This window comes from Trichosurus vulpecula, chromosome 1 (assembly GCF_011100635.1).
Source record: "Trichosurus vulpecula isolate mTriVul1 chromosome 1, mTriVul1.pri, whole genome shotgun sequence".
In the NCBI taxonomy this organism is placed as follows: domain Eukaryota; kingdom Metazoa; phylum Chordata; class Mammalia; order Diprotodontia; family Phalangeridae; genus Trichosurus; species Trichosurus vulpecula.
In genome coordinates, this window is record NC_050573.1 from 353020219 (window position 1) to 353037915 (window position 17697).

General features: G+C 38.6%; 1 pseudogene; it reads left to right on the forward strand.

Annotated features, from left to right (window-relative positions):
* Window positions 1-4290: 4290 nt before the first annotated feature.
* Window positions 4291-4611, forward strand: LOC118834438 (annotated as a pseudogene).
* Window positions 4612-17697: the final 13086 nt, after the last annotated feature.

Below are 17697 nucleotides of genomic sequence, written 5' to 3' on the forward strand. Positions count from 1 at the left end.
AGTTACTTCCGGCCCCAGGCCCACCTGTTGGGAGGAATTAAGTGGTGGATCAGAGCAGGAGTGAAGAGTCTGCTGAAGATTTGTGTCAGTTCCGGGTTGGTGGTTCTTGAGGAAGGAGGAGTGCTGGGGTGATAGAGCTGGCTGTATAGAAATAGCTCTGAAATCAACGGCACATCCCCTCAAGCTTGGAACAAAGTATTCTTTGCTCTACAAGCAGTCATACCCCGACGAAAAACTCAAGGGTCAAGTAAGTTGGCTGGGAACATGGCCAGGCAGAGATAACACACACAGATTCATTCTCAGACTTTGGAATCTTTCTTTGGTGACAAAGAAGACCAAAACATATGGCCTGAAGAAGTCAACAAAGTGCAAAAGCCTACACCAAAAGCGTCCAAGAAAAACATGAACTGGTCTCAGGCCATGGAAGAGCTCAAAAAGCAGTTGGAAAAGCAAGTTAGAGAAGTAGAGGAAAAATTGGGAAGAGAAATGAGAAGGATGCGAGAAAACCATGAAAAACAAGTCAATGACTTGCTAAAGGAGACCCAGAAAAATACTGAAAAAAATGTTGAAGAAAACAACACTTTAAAAAATAGACTAACTCAAATGGCAAAAGAGCTCCAAAAAGCCAACGAGGAGAAGAATGCCTTGAAAGGCAGAATTAGCCAAATGGAAAAGGAGGTCCAAAAGACCACTGAAGAAAATACTACCTTAAAAATGAGATTGGAGCAAGTGGAAGCTAGTGACTTGATGAGCAATCAAGATATTATAAAACAGAACCAAAGGAATGAAAAAATAGAAGACAATGTGAAATATCTCATTGGAAAAACCACTGACCTGGAAAATAGATCCAGGAGAGATAACTTAAAAATTATTGGACTACCTGAAAGCCATGATCAAAAAAAGAGCCTACATATCATCTTTCAAGAAATTATCAAGGAGAACTGCCCTGATATTCTAGAGCCAGAGGGTAAAATAGAAATTGAAAGAATCCACAGATAGCCTCCTCAAATAGATCCCAAAAAGAAAACTCCTAGGAACATTGTTGCCAAATTCCAGAGCTCCCAGGTCAAGGAGAAAATACTGCAAGCAGCCAGAAAGAAACAATTTGAATATTGTGGAAAAACAATCAGGATAATACAGTATCTGGCAGCTTCCACACTAAGGGACCGAAGGGCTTGGAATACAATATTCCGAAGATCAATGGAGCTAGGATTAAAACCAAGAATCACCTACCCAGCAAAACTGAGTATCATGTTCCAAGGCAAAATATGGATGTGAGAAAAACGGTGGAGGTATAATCAACAGCCCTTAACATCTGATTGAATGCAGGGGGCTCAGGGAGAGGGAAGAGTCTCTGAGGTTTCAAGCTTGGGTAACTGGGATGATGGAAGCACTATCAAGAGAAACAGGGAAGTTTAGAGGAAAGACAGTTGTTTTGAGTGTGCAATGTGTTCATTTGGGACCATGCTAAGTTGGGGAAAACTAATACTATTTAATTGTGCTGAGGTCTGTGATTGGTTAATATATTCTTAGCTATTTTGATAGGAAAGTTTCTAGAACCCTCTGGAACCCCTCCATTTGTGGGAAGGTGTTTTATGTAAATACTGTGCTTTATAGAGCCTTAAAAATCACTTGTAATTTTTTTAAGTATCTGCTTTTGCATTAACAGAACCAGTAGTGCTGTGCTACTGAAAACTTCTTATGTTGTCTTCTCCTTGGGCCTTTCCCATTTGAAAGAAAACCATTAAAGCTCCATAAAACTGCAAAAAAAAAAAAAAGAAATTGTCTTTTATTCCCCTGTGGATAGTCAGTCAGTCAATAAATATTTATTAAGCTCTGGGGATACTAAAAGACACAGACAATCCCTGCTCAAAAAGCCTACAAGAAAATGAGGAAGACAACAAGCGAACAAATATGTCAAATGAGATATATCAAGAATCAAAAGGAAATGATTACCCTCTAGTTCTAAAATTTCCGGAAATTTTCATTCATAATTTCATGAAATAAAACATCTAGACTTTTTTTCTGAGCATACTTTTCAGATGTGAATAAACTTTTGGATTTTCTCTCCTTGACTTGTTTTCCATGTCAGTTTATTTAATATTATATTTCTTAGATTTTATTCATTTTTTCTTTCAATTTTTCAGTTTTGTTAGGTTTACCTATTTCTAGGGCCCCATCCCAGAAATAAATAAGTAAACATATCTATATTTATCTATTTATCTATCTATCTGTATATGTGTGTGTGATATACCTTGTAATTACATATGATACTATTCCTTTGGCTAGTTGACCTCTTTCCATCAAGAAAAAAAATATTTTTGCTTTCCCTTCAATTTCCAATACATCACCCACATCTTAGCAAGGCATTTCTTTTATAATAAATAGGACATGAAGGATGCCCTATCTTAAATTATTTTTAAAATTTAATTTTTATTTAACAAAAATATTTTTCTCTTCCACCTTCCCCCACTGAAAAAAGAAGAAAAAAGTAGAAAATAAGTATAGTCTAGTTAAACAAATTCTTATACTGACCATATCCATGTAAAAAAAGTCTAAGGCTATAACATAAGTCCACCCTTTCTCTGTCAGAAGGTAGGCAGCATGCATCATTATCTGTGTCCCAGAATGGTACTTGTTCACTTTATCAACAATACTTTTTAACTCATTTTTCATCATTAAATTTTATTTATAATTTATGGAATAGTGTCCCAGAATGGTACTTGTTCACTTTATCAACAATACTTTTTAACTCATTTTTCATCATTAAATTTTATTTATAATTTATGGAATAAAACACGCATTTCCATAACATAGTACAATACAAAACATGATTGTTCATGAAACTGCAAATCTACTATGCACAACTTGTTATTCCTTTCAAACATACAACAAAATTATTAAGTAATTTTTTTCTTCCCTCCACCCCAGCCCTGGAGATGGCTACTATTAGACACAAATAGGGGTGTGTGTGTGTGTGTGTGTGTGTGTGTGTGTGTGTGTAAAATTATTCTATAGATACTTCTATTTATTAGTTCTTTCTCTGGATGCAGATAGTGTTTTTTTCTTTCTAGTTTTCTTTATGGTTAATTTGGATATTTATAATAGTCAAAATAACTTATTCACTCAAAGTCATTCTTAAAATAAGATTGCTGTTGCTGTGTACAATCTTCTCTTCATTCTGATAGTTTCAGTCTTCATTATTTTGTGCAAGTCTTTCCATGTTTTTTTAAGTCATTGAGTTCATCATTTCTTATACCATAGTATTAATCCATCATGATCATATGCAAATGGTTCAGCCATTCCTCAACTGATAGATATCCCTGTGATTTCCAGTTCTTTGCCACAACAAAGAGAGGTACTATAAAAATTTTAGAACATATTGTTGTTCCTTTTCCTTTTTCCCTAAACATCTTCAGAAATAGACCAATTAGTGGTATTGCTGCAACAAAGGGTATAGGTAGTTTAATAACTCTTTGGACACAACTCCAGATTGCTCTTCAAAATGGTTGGCTCACTTCTCAATGCCACCAACAATGAATTAGTTTCCCAAGTTTTCACATCCTCTCCAATATTTGTCACCTTTCCTTTTCATCATTTTAGCCAGTCAGGTAGGTGTAAAATGACATCTCAAGGTTGTTTTCATTTGTATTTCTCTAATCAATAATGTTTTAGACCATTTTTTCATATAACTATAAATTATTTTGATTTCTTCACTGTAAAACTGCCTGTTCACATCCTTTGACCATTTATCAATGGTGAATGATTTGTATTCTATTACATTTGACAAAGTAATTAATATATTCTAGATATGAAACCTTTATCTGATAAACTGTGTATAATTTTTTCCCAATTTTCTGCTTTCCTTCTGATCTTGGTTACATTTGTTTTATTTGTACAAAACTTTTTTTATTTAATGTAATTGAAATTATCTGTTTTACACCTAACTTTACTCTATCTCTTGTTTATTCATAAATTGTTCTCCTATCTAGAAGTCTGATAAGTAAAGTTTGCTGTTCTAATTTTCTTTTTTTTCTTTTCTTTTTTTTTCTTGCAGGGGGGAAGGCAGGGCAATTGGGGTTAAATGACTTGCCCAAGGTCACACAGCTAATAAGTGTGCCAAGTGTCTGAGGCCGGAGTGTTCTAATTTTCTTATAAAATATCTCTTTACATCTAGTTCATTCGTAATTTTCACCTTTTCTTGGTAAATGGTGTAAGATATTGGTTTATGGGTAGGACTACAGAAACTTGTGAAGGAAAGGGACATGGTGTTTGGACTATGCTGCAGCCATGCCATTCTTTGATATTCAAAACAGGCTGGGGTTCAATATTGACAAATGGATGACAATTATGAGTGCTTAACAACCTTACAAAATGCCAGCCTGATGCCAAGCTTTTGAAAAGGAATTCATTGAGTGTGCCCATGGAATTGGTCTGACCCAAGCCAAGAAAGAATGCAGACTGGAATATGAGGATTTCATTGAATGTTAGCATAGGCAGAAAATGATAGAATGCATGGGAGCAGTCATGAAGCAGAAGGAGAAGCTAATGAAAGAAGGAAAGTATACTCCCCCAACTCACCACTCAGGCAAGGAAGAGTCAAGGCCTTGACCAGCCAGCCAGTAGTGACATTGGGTGGCTCCATTCTTTATGATGGGATGAAAGTATATCCTGTTGTCCCCTGGATATGTATATTTCTTAAAACAGACATCTCCTTCCAAAGGTTAAAAATCAGAGTATGAAGTCATCCTGCTTTTCCCAGCCCCAGTTCTCTCTGTACTTTGCCATTAGGACAACCACACCAGGCAAGTTGGTGGCAGTGGTTCACCCTCCAGTATATGATCTGTGATTCTGCCTGTATCTGAAAATAGACATTTTGGAAAGTAAACATTTACCAGTGTATTTGCAAAAAAAAAAAGATATTGGCTTATGACTAGTTTATGCCATGCTGCTAACCAGTTTTCCCAACAATTTTTAAGAAATAATAAATTCTTATCCCAAAATCTTAGGTCTTTACACTTGTCAAACATAGGATTATCATGTTTATTTGCTGCTGTAAATTGTGTGTCTACATACAATTTTTAACTCTTTTAAAGTTGTTGTCTTTGCAATGTTGTATAAATTGTTCTCAAATTTCTGCTCTGTTTCCTCAGATCAGTTGATGGAATCTTACCAGGCTTCTCTACAGTAACATTCAATGACACTTACACATGGGTGTTCCTAAAGTCTGGACACATGGGCAAAAATGCTTATTTTCAAGAAATGAATGAATGGAATTTTCAACATTTTATTTAATTGTAATATTAACAAATAACATCTTTAATATGATATCCATCATTTGTGATTCAAAGGTTGATGCTCTTTGCAAGGTTCACATGAACTCGATGCAATAGCTCTACAATGCCATCAATTTTAGCACATTCACTCTTTATGCATTCAGTCAAGTGTGCTACATCTGTGATTTTCATTGAGTACACCTTCTTTAGCGTACCCCAGAAAAAAGAAGTCAAGGGGGTTAAGGTCTGTCAATATTCCAAATATTTCAAAATTTGCATTTTTTCCTATGTGTCCAGACTTTAGGGACACCCTTTGTATATCATAATTTGTCCAACCATTCCCCAAATAATGGGCAATCTCTTTATTTCCATTTCTTTGCTACCACAAAAAAAACCTTCTATATAAAATTTGATGTTTCCCAGTCCTTTTCCTCTTTCTCTGATCTCTTTTCAGTATAGAGATATTTTTAGTATTTCTGGAACAAAGTATATGCAGAGTGTAGTAACTTTTGGGACATAGTTCCAAACTACTTTTTAAAATTGTTCGGTGAATAAAGAGATTCTTCAACAATGCATTCATGTGTCTGGTTTTTCCCCCTCAGCCCTTTCAACATTTTTTAAATCAACTTTTTAAATGTGATGGATTTGAGGAGAGAGTGATCAACTGTGTCAAGAAATGAAGAGCGTTTGAAGGGAATAAGGATTGAGAAAATATTATTGAATTTGACAACAAAGAGATCATTTGTAATTTTGGAGAGCAATTTAAATGGAATACGTTCAAAAGCCAGAATGTAAGAGGCTAAGAAGACAGTGATATGAGAGAAAGAAAAGGTGCCTATGGCAGACACATATTGTAGAGTAGAAAAGATACAGGACAATAGGTGACAGGGAAGAAAGGATCAAGTGAGGGTTTTTAAGGAAGGGAATTTTTTTTAATTTATTTATTTAACATATCTAGTTTTCAGCATTGATTTTCACAAGAGTTTGAATTACAAATTTTCTCCCCATTTCTACCCTCCCCTCCACTCCAAGATGGCGTTTATTCTGGTTGCCCTATTCCCCAGTCAGCCCTCCCTTCTGTCACCCCGCTTCCCTCCCATCCCCTTTTCCCTTCCTTTCTTGTAGGGCAAGATAAATTTCTATGCCCCATTGCCTGTGTATCTTATTTTCTAGTTTCAGGCAAAAACGTTTTTTTTTTGTTTTTGAACATCTGTTTTTAAAACTTTGAGTTCCAAATTCTCCCTCCTCCTCCCTTCCCACCCACCCTTCCCTAAGAAGTCAAGCAATTCAACACAGGCCACATGTGTATCATTATGTATAACCCTTCCACAATACTCATGTTGTGAAAGACTCACTATATTTTGCTCCTTCCCAACCCATCCCCCTTTATTGAATTTTCTCCCTTGACCCTGTCCCCTTTTGAAAGTGTTTGTTTTTGATTACCTTCACCCCCATCTGACCTCCCCTCCATCATCCCCCCCCTTTTTTTTAATCTTCTACCCTCTTTTTTCCGGTGGGGTAAGATACCCAATTTGAGTATGTATGGTATTCCCTCCTCAGGCCAAATCTGATGAGAGCAAGATTCACTTATTCCCCCCTCACCTGCCCTCTCCACTCCTCCCCCAGAACTGCTTCCTCTTGCCACCTTTATGTGAGATAATCCACCCCATTCTATCTCTCCCTATCTCCCTCTCTCAATATATTCCTCTCTCATCCCTTAATTTGATTTTATTTCTTTTAGATATCTTCCCTTCATCTTCAACATACCCTGTGTCCCCCTCTCTCTCTCTCTCTCTCTCTCTCTCTCTCTCTCTCTCTCTCTCTCTCTATATATATATATATATATATATATATATATATATATATATACACATACAGATATACATACATACACATTCACTTATATATATATATACACACATAAACATATATATATATATATGCATATTAGGAAGAGAATTTTTTAAGGCCATGAGCCAGTAGACCGGGAAGGCTGAAAATGAGTGAAAAAGTGGGGATGGCAGAGAGGGGCAATCTAGTGGAGGAAAGGGATGGTTTGAACAAGTAGGGGTGCTAGCCTTGGTAAAGAGTAAGGCCACTTTGTCATGTGAAATTGGAGGTGAAAGAGGAGATAGTGGGAGAAGGCATATGAGTGATTGATGTAGAAGAGCGGAGAAGAGAAAGATCCTGGAGAATGGTGTCTTTTCTTCTAAAAATTGTAAGACAGAGGTTCTCATCTGAGAGAGTGGGGGGAGGGGCCATAGGAGGTTTGAAGAGGGATGCAAAGGTTAAGAAAATCTGCTATGGTGAGGGCTACAGTGAATTTACAAGGGAGGTGTACTAGGATTGCCTACAAGCAGTGAGGGCCCAGATTAGGCTGTGTAGCATAATTTTGTATCAGATGCAGTTAGAATAATTTTGTTATTTTCTTCATCTTTGTTCATCAGCATGAGTGTAAGAGTGAAGGTGTTGAATGATGGGAGTGATCCAAGGTTGACTCTTAGCTTGGCATAATTGGTCATATCATAAAAAGACTAGGGATTCAAGGGAAAAGAACAATGTAGAGTTGAATTGGTTCACTAAGAGGTCAGTATGGGGAAAAGAAGAGAGTGTTATCAAAATTTTACTGAAAGGATGTATTTGTTTTCTTTACTTTGGAAGGGGAAGTGTCAATTAAAAAAACTCCCTTCATCAAAGACTATATTTCATATCATAATAAAGAATTTGTATTAAAAATTATTACCTGCTTAGAATATTTTAAATGTTAATTTTAAAATATGACATAATAGTTTGACAACCCACTAAACTGTGAGCTCACTGAATGCAGGGACTCTTTTAAAATCCTTTCTTTATATACAAAGGACTTTGCACAGTGCCTAGCAAATAACAGGCAATTAATAACTATTTTGGGTAAAGAAATAACCTCCATTTCTTTATTATATTAAAAACTACTCTAAAAAATGGGATATAGCCCCAAAATTAGCCTTCCAGTTTTTTTTCCCCTTCTCATGTTTATCATTTAATAAAGGTGGCCTATATTAACCTGTTTCCATAGAATAATAGGGTTCTTCTTCTTTTGATTTAGCATGGTATTCACTTTCTATATATAGCATGAATAAGCAACTCTCTGAGAAGAATATTGCCAGATTCTTTTTAAAAGTCTACTGTAAACTTTGTTTATCTAGGGAGACAAACTTTAGCTTATAGTAGTTTCAATTAATTTCTAATTGTTATCTGTAGTTTTGTTGAAGGGATACTAGGATTTGGACAATAATAAATAAGCATTCCATGAGAGAATTGAAAAAAAAGAGTTCATGTCTGCAATGAGCAATACCAATGATAATTGTGATTATTAATACTTTATATGTTTTCTACCTCCTGAGGAGGTAAGAACTAATAAGTATTCCCATAACAGAGAGATAACATGGAGAGATCCTAGTTTTCATAAAGAAATTCCATTCATGGCATACTGTAATGAGGTTCATTTGTCAATGAAAACCAAGAAAACCCTAAATTAGAAGTATTTTGCACATTTTCCCAGAGATGACACATTCTTTAGAAGGTTAAATCTGAAGTCAAATTCTTCAATACCTCCTACACATGCAGCCATAAGCAGATCATTTTCCCTCTCCGAGTCTCAGTTTTCTCATGTAAAATTGCAACAATTTTACTAATTCAATTAAAAAAAAACATTTAAGCGGCTCACATGCGCCAGGTACTATCCTACGTGCTTAAGAAACAAATGGGAAAACAAAACAAAACCAAAAAAACAACCCTTTCCCTCAAGCAGTTTACAATATAATGGGGGAAGACAACACAAAAAAGTTGAAAGGGAAGGGGCACCAAGGAATACCTGGCCCAAGGGTATAATGTACTTACATTAGTATACCATAAGATAAAGTCATGGCTCCTTATGTATAGGTAAGATAAAAATAAGAGGAGAGAGACATAGCTTGAAGAAGAAGAAATTTAAATTAGACACAAAGAAATATTCTTAACCATCTGCTAATAAAATAGTGAAATGTGTTGCCAAGGAAAACTGGATTAATCTCAGAATCTCAGATTTGGAAGGGACCTTTAGGGCCATTTAATTCATTCCATACATGAACAATGATTATGTCTACAGCATTGCCAAAATGGGATCATCTAGCCTTTGTCTGACAACTTTCAGTGTCTCCAAGCATTCTGTTCCTGTCTTGATTAACTCTCATTGGTAGTGATCTTTACATGCCTAGTTACCCATTTGCAACATCTGCTTTATGGGGCCAAGCAGCACAAGTCTAATAACCATTCTAAATGATAATATTTATATTATAATACCCCCTCAGTCATGTCTTCTCCAGGTTAACTATTACCCATTCCTTCAATGGATCTTTAAACATGTCTGGTTCATCCTAATCACCTTTGACATTCCTTCAAGGACTAGGCTTCTTCACTTCTTCTGAAGACTCATCTTTTAACATCAGCTACATAGTAACATATATTAACAACCCTTTAGGTGACTGACACAGTAAATGCAAATGTGACTTTAAAACATTTAATATGAAAGAATCACCCAAGAACTAAACTGAAGATTTACGATTTGGGTAGTAAATATATAGATGATATATAGATCCACTCAGTTGTGATGTCTTGTCATTTCTACCTACATAAAATGTCTTTTATCAAGCTCCCTTCACTCTGACAATCTTGCTACCCTCCAGGTGTAGGCCCTCATCACATAAGGCCTAGACTATTACAACGTATTACTGCTCGTTCTCCTTGCTTCAATATTCTCCCTAGTTCAGTCCATCCTTTACTCAAATGTCAAAATGATATTCCTAAAGCACAGATCTGAACACATTATGCCCCTATTCAGTCAATATCAGTGGCTCCCTATTGCCTCCAGGATTGCATATAAAATCCATTTACCTTTTAAACTTTCCATAACTTAGCCCATTCCTACCTTTCCAGTATTTTTATACCTCATGTTGCCTTTCTTCCCCAATGATATTCTGTTCTTTACTGACACCAGTCTCCTTGATATTTCCTACTAAAATTCACTCATCTCCTGAGTCTAGGCACTTACATTTCTGTCCCTGATTCCTGGAACTCCTTCCTTCCTTACATTTTTCAAGAAACCTTTACTGATCCTCCTTAATGGTAGTTCCTTCCCTCTTTTTCTTATCTCTAATTTTCCCTGTATACTTTGTTTGTGCAAAGTTGTTCGCTCATCAAAATGAAAGCTTCTTGAGAGCAGGGACTGTCCTTGGTGCTTCTTTGTATCCCCAGTGTATAGAATAGTTCCTGACACATAGCAGATGCTTGATGAATGATTGTTAAATGACTGATTATAAAACTAAGCGTAATGACTAATTAAGTGTTCTACTCGAGGTCTTTATCTTACATTGTGTTCAACAAGAGTTTGCTTAATCATTTTCTACCATATCTTATATGAACAAAAAATAGAAATAATAGTTTCAATTAAATATGACCTATAATATGCATAGGTGTTTATATATCCATATACATAAAATACATGCTTTGTAGAGGTAGGCATACACATATACATAGGTATATGTATATGCACACACATACACATACACATACACCTACACCTACACATATACGTCCATGGAGTGGTAGGAAAATAGTGGCTCTGAGGAGCTCTTTTTCCCATTGGAGTTTATAATAACCATTCTATCAGCATCATACTGAAGCATATTAATAGATGCCATGTTTATATGATAATAGTAAAAACACTTGTCCTTAAGAGATAAAGTGAAAGGTAGGGGCAGAAAGGATTCCAAAAGCCCTCGTTTCAATTGTCTTCCTAAATACTTGCTTAATGATCAGCCTCTGTTGCAGCAGTTGATTCTACTACTTGGAAATTAGGTCAATTTTTTTTCCAGAATTTTAAAATCATATGCATTGTAATGACTTATTACTGTAATATTTTTAAAAATTCTGCTGTATCATTTCTATAACTAGTTTGCTACAAAGGGACCAGGAAAAACAGCATCTTCAGACTATCTTGGTGGCAAAATAAAAGTAGACAGATAAAATTTGAAAAGTATCTATGCCAATACCAGACTGACAAAGTTACATAAGAATTGCTGTCCTTTAGTAAAGGGGATGTTTAAATCTCACATATAGCCAACTTAAAATGGCTAAAAACCATGCATAGATTTTTGGAGGAAAAAACAGATTTATTGTGAGAACTCTGAACTGATATCTGGATGATCCTCAGAACAGCCCTTGAGATGTCAAAGATGATAATACAGTAACAACATTTGGGAAGTATTTCTAGTCTTACACTTAGCCTTTTGGCAGGAATTTATTAAGACAGAATAAGCCTGTGACTTTTCAATTCCGAGTACAATTTGTTTCTCTAATACATCTGCAGGGGTAATGTGTGATGGAATTTTTCCTTTCCTGGGCCCAGTAGTTTTGGATGATGATATGATATAATAGGTTCTCACAGGCCATATCTCAGCAATATAAAACACAACACATGTACATCTGTGGCCCAGTGTCAGTGCCTTAAATGTACATCAGAAATGCATTAAATCTTCTGATTGCTATTCTGTTTGTACAGCTTGTTGGTTCAGAATTTCCCCTGTAATGTACTCTGCTGATTACCTTGAATTATTGGTGTATCCTTGGTAGAACAAGCACACCTTGTTCTGAAATACAGCACTACAGATGTGGCCTAAGCCTCCTTTTTTATATTAAGGAAAACAACAGAAATGATGCTTGGAGTTACACAGGTAACCCCGTTGCTTACTTAAAATCACATCTCAAAATCATTTGTGCTCTTCAGTTGCTTTTGAGTCAGAATAACATAATGGAAATGAGTTCAACTTTTCTCTATACTGTTATGTAGTGTGTACACTGACATTTATCTGCACAATGGTTATATCCACACAAGTGAAAACATTGCTATCTTGCTCTCTAGGAGTGTGCTGATGCGAACTTGAACTGGATCGTGAGAGCTGGTTGTTAAATCAGAAATGGTGCACTCTGCAATCAGGATTTGATTTATAATTTTGTTGATTATCTACCCTGAAGAAAGTGATGGAGAAAAATATTGACAATGCAGATTAATCTTAAAAGTGACTTTTGCATGTTTTCAGAGAGATGCTGTTTAAATATTTTCCAGCATATTTCTTGCACTGCCCCAATAACTCCTTCTATTGATCTAACTATCTGTTTGAATGTATGCACATACCCCCTTCCAGTATAGCTGAAAAATGATGTGAATGCATCTTTACATTTCTACCTTGGGACATCTATGACAAGCTTAAAACTCAAGGCTCTGTTCTGAGTCTAAAATAAAATATTTACAATCAGAACAATTGAATCATTTCCATTTCAGAACTGTTCTTCACAGTAACAGCTGTTTTTTGAAATCTGTCCAGCATCTGTCATGTAAAATGTTATGTTGTTTTTTGATGGAAAATAGTGAATTTGAACCAATACATCTACACTACGTTGGCCAGTCTCCTCATGACCAAAGTCATGCATTTGCAGACCAGCAGAGATGTACAACTTCTGGCTATGCCAAAACTTTAATCCAATTGACCTAGACTACAATCTTGCACCGAAATTAGCTAGACTAGCATAGCACATTTGACTCTGTGTGTGTTGACAAAACCAGTAACTATACTTAGGGATATTTTCTTAATACTTTGGATCTCTCCTCTGTTTCCCATTGATTTAGTGATAGTGCTAATTTTTAAATGTTGTTCTAAATAGGTACATTTGGCTTAAAACCAAGAAATCCTGGGAAATTAAGATTGCTAAGGCAAATGTTTGGTAATATCACTACCCATAACATAGAGAGCAGATACTGCATTAATCTTTGAAGAAAAAATTAAAAATTATTAATCATGCCTATCTCAGATAGGAATATTCCCACACAAATTCCCAAAATAGATGATTTAGGGAACCTCTTGAAATAGCAATAGTTTTCTTATAGAATTCAATTTACTTTAGCACCTAGTCTAATAATGCACTATTACTATCACATTTTGGAAATACTTTGAGTGAAAAAAAATCAGCTTTGCTGGTTTAATAAGAATTTACCCACAAAGTAACATATACAATCACATGTACTATTGCTTTGAAGCAGTAAGCAACCTTTTAAAATATAACTGAACTTCCTTGTAGGATCTTAATATCATGTTCAGTCATTTTTAGCCTGTCTGACTCTTTGTGACCCCATTTGGGGTTTTCATGGAAAAAAACATTAGTTTGCCATTTCCTTCTCCAGCTCATTTTTATAGATGAGGAAACCGAGGCAAACAGGGTTAAGTGACTTGCTCAGGGTCACACAGTTAGTAAGAATTCGAGACCAGGGTTGAATTCATGAATATGAATTTTCCTGACTTAAGGCCTGTCACTCTATCCACTGTGCCACTGATGTCTCTCTCTTAATATCAGACTTATAAATGTCAGGACTCTTGGAGAGCGCTTAGTTGAATCTTCCTAATTTTATAGGCAAGGAAACTGAAGCTCAGAGCTAATAAGGGACTTGCCCAAAGTCACATAAGTAATTAGTAGCAGAAGTAAAATTTGAACCCAGGCCCTCTGAATCCAAAATCCTGCAGCCTTTCAAAGAAACAATCTGTGATATTACTTCCCTCATAATGCTGCTTAAAATTTTGCATATCCAATATAATACTATTAACTATTAATCATCACCTTCCTGATATAATTGGTCCTCTTTGGGAACAACAGGCAAACAACAATATGTGAGTAGTAGTAGCTGCTCCATTGGGAACACAATTGGCCAGTTCTAGTTGAGCAATCCTTCCTTCTTCCTTCCTTCTTCCTTCCTTCCTTCCTCCCTTCCTCCCTACCCTCTTTCCTTCCTTCCTTCCTTCCTTCCTTCCTTCCTTCCTTCCTTCCTTCCTTCCTTCCTTCCTCCCTTCCTTCCTTCCTTCCTTCCTTCCTTCCTTCCTTCCTTCCTTCTTCCCATCCTCCCTCCCTCTGTCCACATTTTGAATCATACACTTACATGTGGGTACTCTGCCCAAAAGAATATAAATTTCTTGAAAAAGAGTTCTGAAAAATCAGGCGTTGATAAATCCATTGGTATTCAAATGGAGCTACCAGACTATGCCTTAAACACAAATCATTCTGGCTTAGCTGATTGGCCAATAATAGATTTTGTTGGCTCAGGGTGAATGTAAATAGCAGTTGTTTCTTTCTGGCCAGAAACCCTGAGGGCTTTTTTGAGAGGGTAAAAAAGGCCATCTTTTGCTTTCTTACCTAGCCTTAATTACTGAATGGGTGTTGCCTCATACAAACTGAGATCTGGGAAAGATCTTAGCTTAAAAAAGCCAAAATCTCCCTGATGAGGGCACAGTCTCTGGGAACCCCTTGAACCCTTGAACTCTCCTTGAATCTTCTCACTCTACCTGGACTTGACCTGAGGCTATAACCATTAAGCCCAAATGCCTACCTTGCCCAGTCCTCTATTGTCCAGCTGTTTCCTACCCTTAATCTTGTCTTCCCTACCACCTCCCACCCTTAATCCTGTTTCCCATCCTTAAACCTGATCAAAATATCTATACCCTAGCTGCTACCCCAGCCCTTTATGGGTTGTCATTTCCATATAGCCTTCAGCTATTTCCCCACCCAGGAGTCTGACTTCATCCCAGTCTTTTCAGGCTCCTCCTTAGACTCCTCCTTAAGTCCTTCCCTAGACCCCTCCTCTGGCCACCCCCAGACCACCCCTCAATCCCTCCCACAACCTTTGTGTATATAATCTCCATCTTGCCTCCATGAAGGGGTCAGATCTAATCTAGCTCAGATTGGTCTGGCCCGCTTTCCTTACAGGCATCACAAGGGATGGGATCTCTGGGGGCAGGCCTGTGTGGCTAACTCTTAATAAACTTTCTTTTCCCTTGGCTGAGAAGGCTTGAGTCGAATTCTTTCGGCAGGACCCGGGTGTTTCTGTACTTTGGGGTGTCGAGCACCTCTCACCCCAAACCCTCATCATTTATGGTTCCCTGAACCGGGAAGCACTGCTAATCTCAAGTTCTTCTCCAGCCAAGACTGAAGGTATGTGAGCCTCCCCATCTCCCAATCCCCGTCCTCGCTCTCCAAACATTTTGGATGTGCTTCTCGGGCCTGACCTCAGCAGGTCCCAGTGGGTTGGACAGCTTGGTCCAGTGGTCTCAGTGAGTCGGACAGTCACGCTGTCCTGGTCAACCTGACGCTATCAGGTGGTTCTCGGTCCAGTCGGACAGCTCGGTCCAGTGGTCTCAGTGAGTCGGACAGTCACGCTGTCCTGGTCAACCTGACGCTATCAGGTGGTTCTCGGTCCAGTCGGACAGCTTGGTCCAGTGGTCTCAGTGGGTCGGACAGCCACGCTGTCCTGGTCAACCTGACGCCATCAGGTGGTTCTCGGTCCAGTGGTCATGTCGAAGGACATAGACGGATGCCCCATCCGGAAGCATGTGCCAGATCCTTTCAATTGTTTCGGCGCTGGGAGTTTGGGAAAGTTTCAGGTACCTTCTGTATATTTTGTTTTCTTGTTTTATTTTGTTTGTCTCCTGACAATTACTCCTAACTTCTCCTTTACTAAGGAGGAAGGAATTTCCAGCCGAAGGGACCCCATGCCCTGCCTCTACTGCAGACCCTGCCACATCTATCACCATGGGCCCTACCCCCAAGGCAATCCTTACTCAGGTTCCAGCCTCGGGCCCTGCCCCCATGGCAATATCTTCTCCCCAGCCTCTCTCTCTGAGATGGCTCCCATTCAGGTCTCTTTGGTGTCTCCCTCTCTGACCCCTACCCCTCCTCAGGTACTAGCTGATCTTCTCCCTGCCAACCAGATGCCCTGGCCTTGCAGTCTAATCTACCTCAGCCCCAAGCTCCAGGTCCCACAGCACCTTCAAGGCTTTTTCCCTGAGGGAAATGCCTGCCTCCCTGCTGGGTACAAGGAGATTGCATGTTCCATTCTCCATTTCAGATCTCCTTCAAATTAAAGAAAAACTGGGGAGATACTCAGAAGATCCCACTAAGTTTACTGAGGATTTTAGGGATTTGTCCCTACAATTTGAACTTTCTTGGTGTGATTTGCATATCCTTTTCTCTACCTTTGTACCACTGAGGAGAAGAGGAGAATATGGGAACACGCTCAAAAATTTGGGGACAGTTTGGCTAGCAATAACCCCATAAAATATCCACCAGGAACAGCTGCTGTTCCCAGTAGTGACCCAGGATGGAATTATCAAAGGAGTGAGGCTAGAGAAAAGAGAGACCATATGGTAATTTGCCTGTTAGAAGGCCTAAGAACTGCATTTCAAAAGCAAATAAATTTTCAAAAAATTAGGGAGATTACTCAGGGAGAAAAAGAAAACCTTGCCCTTTTCCAAGCCCGGCTAGTAGAAGCTATTAAGAAGTATACAAATTTGGATCCTGATTCTATTGAAGGGACGGCAATAGCTAACATGTATTTCATTAATCAGTCTGCCCCAGATATTAGGAGGAAACTGCAGAAATTGGCCATGGGACCCCAAGCACCTCAGGTCCAATGCCGGAGATGGCCTTTGGAGTTTTCGACAATAGAGACCTGGTTGCAGCAGAGGAAAGAAAATGCAGGGAAAGAGCTAGAGGCAGAGAACACACTCAATTCTTAGCTGGTGCCATGGCCAGGAAAACACCCAAGGAGCACCCCTCCAGGGAGCCCCCTTGGAAGCCCATTGGCTTGGGCAGTGGGGGAAACCTGCTTTCGATGCCACAAGGAGGGTCACTGGTCTAAGGAGTGCCCCTCTAGGGCGCCCCCCTGGAAGAAGCCTCCAGGATCCAGGCCTCTAGGACCGTGCCCAGCATCTAACCAGGAGGGATATTGGACGTGTCCCCAAGGCTGGAAAAGTGATAGAGCCTCCTCCCAGTACCCTGTCCTCCAGTCTTCTCAAGACTTGGAAGGGAGGGGAAGCCTGGGGCTTGGCTGTGCTCCCACTTTCTCCACCTCTCTCATGGAGCCCCGGGCAAAATCGAGGCAGAAGGTAAGGTTACCCACTTTATCACGGCTATGTTCTCTTGCTTTAACTAGTGGCTCTGGCCCCACATGCCCCTCGACCCATCAGGTCATAGGCATCAAGGCTCTGTGTGTCTGAACACTCTTCTCTGGCCCTGCCCCCTTGGGAAGGGACCTGATGGTGAAATTGGGAAGGCCAATTTTCTATAGTTAAACCTCCCATCTCCCTTCTCCCCCTGCTTAGCAGGCCTCCCACGATCCTCCAGAAGTGTGGGAGATGGTCAAGCCAATTGTTTGGGATCAGGGAATTCCCGGGAAAGCTACTCATGCCACCCCAGTCCTTATTCGCCTTAGAGACCCTAATGTGTTTCCCAACCGAGGTCCATATCCAATTAAGCCTGAGGCTTGGGAAGGACTACAAACCACTAATTTGAAAAATTCCTTAAG